We start from the raw sequence: 6,803 nt of genomic DNA, 5'->3' as shown, positions 1-6,803 counted from the left end.
AGATTTGCATACAAGGATTCTAAATATATGCACATTTTTCCTCATGAATATTAATGAGGGATACCCTGAAAAGCCATCAGGATCCTGGCACTTGTGGCCCAGAGTTGGCCAACCCTGCCTAATTACATGGCGTGAACCTGTTACACGTGCATTAACGTGCAAACAGGACGGCCTTGTGCACTTTTAGTCATTTTCATTATTTAGTGCAAAGCAGGGGTGTAAATGCGTTCGCCTTTGTTTTTGCACTTTGTGGTGCAATGGAGCACTCGTCGCCCGCCATTTTACTCCTGGCCATCAGCTCTTTCAATGGACTTCAGCTGCTTTTATGGCCTTCTGGTGTAAATGCTTGTACAAATCAATGAAAATATGGCATGGAGTAAAACGACTGTGTAAAAATTGTACACGTTTTTCACGCTGAGCAATAAGGAACCTGAGTCCCTCGTGTCGTGCTATCTGCTGCTCTGAAGCATTCCCCAAATATAGCCTTGCGCCCCCTCCTTCCCACCGGGCCGAGTGCTTGCCCAGCCGCCGCAGAACCCAGGCACCGGCCTATTTTTAACCCATCCGCCTTGCTCTATCACCAGCCCTGCCTGGTCCTATTTTGGAGGCAGCGCCGGCTGCGGGGCGCCCTCTCAGCCTACAGTGCCCGTGCATGTCAACCATGCGACCCCATGGATGCTTCTGTCCCTAGGAACTGGAGGAGGCGGGGCAGCCACAGAACACCCAGGCAGGCTCAGGCACGTGAAGGCTGGCCCACCGTCCGGGCTTTGGTGCTTCTCCCCCTCCCCTGCCCCCCCCCCAAGCTCGCAGCTTTAAAGGCACTGGTTCCCGTTGGGCGGTACTGCCCCCTGCCTTTTGTCTCAGCCAGCCCCCATTTCCAGACATACAGCGCTAGAGGACTGTTACTTGATATTTTTGGGATTCCATTTAAGGATGCCAGCATCCCTGCACTGACATGTGTGCCAGCGCTACCTGTTCAGCATGATACGACAGATCCTTCACACCTGCGCGCGCCGGAGCCAGGGGCGTCAGTATCGCACTGCGACTTATTGAAGACTAAGAACAAACCAACAACCAATGGTAAGTCTACATTTAGGGGGGAAGCCGCGTGCAATGACAAAGTGGGGCACAGAACGTGGGGACGTGGAAGAAGGGCGTCTAAACACAATCGCTTTTATTTAGAGTAATAACGTACCTTTATTTTTACTTTTCCCAGCCTTTACCTCCCGCCTTCGGAGCTCCCCAATTGGCTGGTGCTAAGGTACTAACATTTATTCATCCCCTCTGTCTGAGCGAAAGCTACACTACAGAGCCACTCGCTTCGCACTTCCAGCCAGCACGGACACAAACACAGAAGCAAATTAATCGTGGCATGCACACCTTAATTCTTACAATGAAAGAAATCGAGCTGCTCAAGGGGCGATCAAGTGGTCTGGTCACACAGGGGCGCCGCAATTAAAAGAGCGCCGCCGCCACCAGCTTATGACACTTTACATTGTGTGAGCTGGCCGCGCCCTTTACATGACGATGTCATGTAAAGTGTCTGACAGTGACTTTATATTAGTGAGTGACAGAGGCATGGGGTGATTCTTGAATAGAAGGTCATTGACTGAAAAAAGGGCGCTGCCAGCTCACTCAATGTAAAGTGTCACGAGGACACTTCACATTGTGTGAACTGGTGGCACCTGCACAGGGCGCTGGAGAAAAAATGGTATCATTGAAAAAGGGTCTCTGTATTAACCTGCCCATCAGCAACCCCTGTGACAGGGTTGTGGGTTCCGTGTCGCAGTATTGCAGGAGAAACAGTAGACATGATTTACGAAACCGTTTTACAATGGTGCAAATGAGGCCCACAGTGTGTTAGCTTTAACCTAGATAGCCAAAAGCATATTTACTACAGGATGGTGCTGTTCCATAAGCACCCACAGCCAAAGAAGCCACTTTTAGTAGAGGATGGTGGCAGTCTAATTTCTATAATTGGAAGCTAGGTCAGCAAGCTAAGTGCTCGTCTCAAGCATGTGACCCTGTAGTTCCTATGTTGGAAGCCCAGCAAGTCCTACTCAGCCCTTCATCCTTCAGAGGCCAATACATCGAGTACCAATAAATTGGGTAACAGTAGCAGATATTGTGAGAGTGAATGTGTTTGGTATTTGCATAGCGGCAGCCTTGGTAGCAAGCAACAGAACACCACTTGGTTTGGTAAACACAAGCGAAGGTTGGGGCGCGGCTAGCTGTCAGGTGACCAGAAGTGGAGCCACCTGACAGGCATTTCATGGCACACCCAGCTTTTTAGAGACCTTCTGAAATAGCCAGGTCTTCAGTTCTTTTCTAAAAAGCGCCTATGGGTTGGGAAGGTGCTCCACTGTGCCGGTGCGAAACAGGAAAAGGCCCGTCTCCTGTTTGTATCCTTAAAAGTTTTTTTGTTTGTTTCTAGTCTCACTATGAGGTGGCTTCTGGAATTGTGTTGGTCTCCTGAGATGGCCCGCTATTCAGATATGTATGGCATGATTGTGTTGCCACAGCCAGTGCTTTAAGTCGCTCGAATGTGTTGGGCTGGGCCTAAAATGGGTCTTGTGCAGCCTAAAATATACTAATTAAAGACATTGGGCCTCATTACGACCCAGGCGGTAGGGGGTTAATGGCCGTTAACCCCCTACTGTCTCATTACAAGGTCTGCTCGCGGGTCCCGCTAAGGACGTCTGGTAAAACTAGGCATCCTTAGCGGGACCCGCTAGCAGACCAGGATGCTAACAACGGACCCATCATTAACGGGCCCGTTGTTAGCATCCTCCCCATTCACATTGAGCCCTATAGGGGCTCAAATGGGAATGGGTATGTACCGGGTCCGGGTTCCAGGAAAGGGAATTACTGGGCCCTCCAAAGTAGGAATTGCCCAGTAATTCCCCATTACTGGAACCCGGACCCGCTACCCGGTAAGGGGGTAGCCATGCCGCTAAAAGCGGCATGGCTACCTCCATACTCGTAATGAGGCCCATTGTAATGATAATACTTTAATACAATGTTTGGCAGAAAATAAATCTCTTATTTCCATTTCCTGTTTGAAAAGTACCTAATTTCAAATTTGACATTTTGTAAGGGAGGTCAGTTCAGAGAGCTCTGGCTGAAGGGCAATATTTGGAGACTGCCAGGGATTACCCCTGGCTAGCCCTGGGGCACTTAAAGTCCTGGCAACAGCCTTATATGTCAGACAGGCTGTTTAAAGGTTATTTGGGCTGGTATTGGCAGCAAGTGTCGCTCTGACAGGGTGTGGGAGAAGTGATTGGATTTGTTTTGTGGTTAGTCTGTCTGCAGTAGTCATGTATTGCTTTGAGTGGGTGGTGAAGGGTTAATGTGGCCGTGCCAGAGAGATGAGACTTTCCTCCATCTGGATACGATGGAATGAGTCCTTAAATAGGAAGCCAGCAAGATAGGCTGCCTGGGCTTTTTCGTCCATGTAAAGTTTGAGAGAAAGTCCACAGTCAATAGTGAAGCCTAGTGATTTAGTGCTTAGGCCTTCCTCTGGCGGGAACCTTTTGCGGTCCATGGTAAATAACCACATTGGATGAGCGTTTGACTGGCTGGGTTCTAGAGAAGCATAAACACAATGGGAGGAATCCAACATAGCGGGCAAAACATCAATGTTATTAATGGCACCATCCCAGAATGCATCTGTATAGACTCAGGTGGTGCCCTAAATCACTTGTTGGTTGGTGGAAGTATACCATTCTAAGCACGTGCGTAGCATGGACAGTCTATGGCACATCTACGCACGTAGATCCAATTACTAATGTTCAATATTCTTAATCTCAGGACATCTAGAATCTATAGCAGTACAACAAGACCAGGATCAGCCCACAGGTCCGATTACAAGCAATACCCTGAACAGCGTAGACCACATCCTTAACAATGAACCTGAGCATATCTCTTTTCAATTTAGAACATGTTCAGAGGAACATATCCTCAAAACAGTGGCCAATATGAAACCAACAGCCTTTTAGGATATAGTTGTCCATCCAATATGATTAAAGAATGTATGAGTATGCTAGTAACATGGGTAACACATCTTGTTAATTTATCATTTTCTGAGGCAACTGCACCTTCAGTATTGAAGGAGGCATGAATTAACCCCCTCCTCAAAAAGAACTCTTTGGATCTCAGTATAGCTAAAAACTATCGTCCAATTACTAATGTTCCATTCCTACTGAAGATCTTAGACCGGGTTGCATATGTCTAACTGCAAGGCTTTCTTGAAAGCATCAGTCTTCTGAACCCCAGACAATCTGGTTTCAGGTCTAAACACAGGCCTGAGACCGCGCTCCTGGATCTAAATTGAATATTGCCAGCACGGTAGATGGCAGCACTCCGGCACTTCTGATGTTGCTTGACCTATCTGCCGCATTTGACTTGGTGGATCATGTACAACTTGTCATCCGACTGGTAGAACAGGTACATTTCTCGCAGTCTGCATTGGCCTGGATCTCTTCCTTCTTAGGGCCTAGAAATGCTAGAGTGGCTGTAAAAGATGCCAGCTCAAACCCCACACTAATCACATGCAGAGTGCCCCAGGGGTCTTGTATCTCGCCAACCTTATTTAACATTTACATCATGCCCCTTGTTACACTCCTTGATGACCTGGGTGTCCAGTATACAAATCACGCTGATGACACTCATGTCATTATCGAGTTGTCAGGCTGTTAAGCTAGAGATACCCTACATGTTAACTCCATATGTCACGCCATGCAAGTGTGGATGGTGACCAATTCCCTAGCATTAAATGCCAACAAGACTGAAAACCTAATAGCACCCGGAAATAAGATTAAAAAAACTCAGCCCTGAACATGAAAGTTTCACCATTGCTGGCAACACTATTAAAGTGTCCAAGTGAGTCAAGACCTTAGGTGTCATCTTTGATGGTGAATTATCCATGAAGCCACACGTGGCCCAAGTTCGAGAAGCCTGTGTATACACCATTAGCTGTTCAACTATATTCGTCCATACATCTCTCTAAAAAACTAAAAAACAGGGCTCTTTTGGCCACAACTCTGATTAACTCCAGTCTCTACTATGGTAATAGTCTTCTGGCAGGAATCTCTAAAGCCAACCTCAATGTCCTGCAAGTTGTCCAGAATCGTGCCATAAGATCAGTTTTCGGTCCCTTCAAGAAAGATCCTGTAACAGAGGCGAGACAGGAACTTCATTGGCTCTCAGTTAAACACAGGGTCATGCACAAGATTCTATCATTGACCCATAAATGTTGTAACAAGAACTTGGCGCAATAGTTATGTGATTGACTGACTCCTCTTATGTCGAGACATCCCCTGTGTTCATTTGATACCACAAAAAGTACACAGCCAAGATTCAAGCTTATGAGATTTGGTGGCACAACATTTGATGTACAACCACCAGCACCTTTGAACACGCTATCCCTCCATCTCAGGCAGGAAAATTCACTCTCTTCCTTCAAAAAGGGTGTTGAGATCTTACTCTTCATATTAATGCCTGATTAAACCCAAGATCTGTCTCTCCTCACTGCTGTTCCTGCTCCTTATGTCCTTTGTCCTCTATGTATTCTATGTGCGCTTTGAGGCCCATGGGCGATTTAGGGCGTTACAGAAATGATAAATAAATGAAAATAAATCTCACACTTGCCTCTGTCTTTGTGTGACTTTTACAAACTCCAAAGGGGAAAGTGCAACAATTCATGCTTCTATTTAGGATAGCAGTGCTGTAGACTCAGACATTTCACAATGATAAGTTTCTTGTAAACAACTTGTTTTTGGTGTTCTCCATATCAAATGTTGCTATTCTCAGAATTTGAAAATGAAATTCCAATCCCGAACAGGGGGTTAAAGCTGGCCTAATATTCACTTTCTTCTTGGGTGGTTTAACCCTACAAATACCATACCACCATATCTAGTCTTATGGGATCTGGATGCACCGGATAAATATATCCATGGGTTGCTCGGGTTTAACCTTTCACCCACCGGCTCCTTTGGGATTTATCCATTGCAAAGCACACTGAGGCTGCTAGCAGCAGCTTGTGTAGTACTTTACAAAAGTCCCTAAATAAATGATATCGTTTTTATGCAGCATGTAGGGCAATTAACTGTATTTGGGGATTACAGACAATTCTCCAATAAAGCAATTCCAGGCAGCTGCAAACAGCAGCGCTCATAGAAAGGCCCCCGGTTGCTTTATGTTGTGTGTCCATGATCATTCTCTCATAAACATCAGTCCACATTCGAGACCGCCTCTAACAGGTTGTTCTCTTCTGTGCGTGATTCACTTGAGAATGTCTTATGATCTTATGGTGCGAGAAGAGATCTATAATGGAAATATATAAAGATGCAAATGGACCCTCAGATTTCAAAAGAGATGGACCCGCTTGCATGTGATTCATGCACACATTCTTGTCAATTAATAAATGAAGAAATTAGAGATACAAATACCCAAAACGTGACAAACAATATCCAGCATTCGTTTCTATGTTTAAGAGACATTCTCACACATCAAATTCATGATCCAAAGCAACCAAAGTAATTTACTCAAATTAAGCCGATCACTGTGATGCTTTCGTCAAAGGTTCTCGTTCTTAGCCATAGGCAACTGTGTTCCGATAAATGTTTCTGTTTATCAGATACACAGACCCTCTGAGCTAGAAGAGAAACACATTTCTGTTATGTCAACCATAGATATTGCCACAATCCTCTTAAGCTCCTTAAAAAAATTACAAAAAAACAGAGCTTACCTTCTTCATTTACCATCAGATTCACTTACCCTTAAATTTAGCCGCTCGTGGTCAA

General features: G+C 45.6%; 1 protein-coding gene across 1 annotated transcript in view; it reads left to right on the top strand.

Annotated features, from left to right (window-relative positions):
• Positions 1-626: 626 nt before the first annotated feature.
• Positions 627-6,803, top strand: part of LSMEM2 (leucine rich single-pass membrane protein 2) — a 106,088-nt gene continuing 99,911 nt past the window's right edge. The window contains exon 1 of the mRNA XM_069644125.1: positions 627-1,080. The gene's annotated coding sequence lies outside the window, so the exon portion shown is untranslated. The remainder of the gene's footprint in view (positions 1,081-6,803) is intronic.

This window comes from Ambystoma mexicanum, chromosome 2p (assembly GCF_040938575.1).
Source record: "Ambystoma mexicanum isolate Mex_15411 chromosome 2p, UKY_AmexF1_1, whole genome shotgun sequence".
Classification (NCBI taxonomy): domain Eukaryota; kingdom Metazoa; phylum Chordata; class Amphibia; order Caudata; family Ambystomatidae; genus Ambystoma; species Ambystoma mexicanum.
The sequence above is the reverse complement of the archived record's forward strand: the minus strand, read 5'-3'. Positions and strand labels throughout refer to the sequence as shown.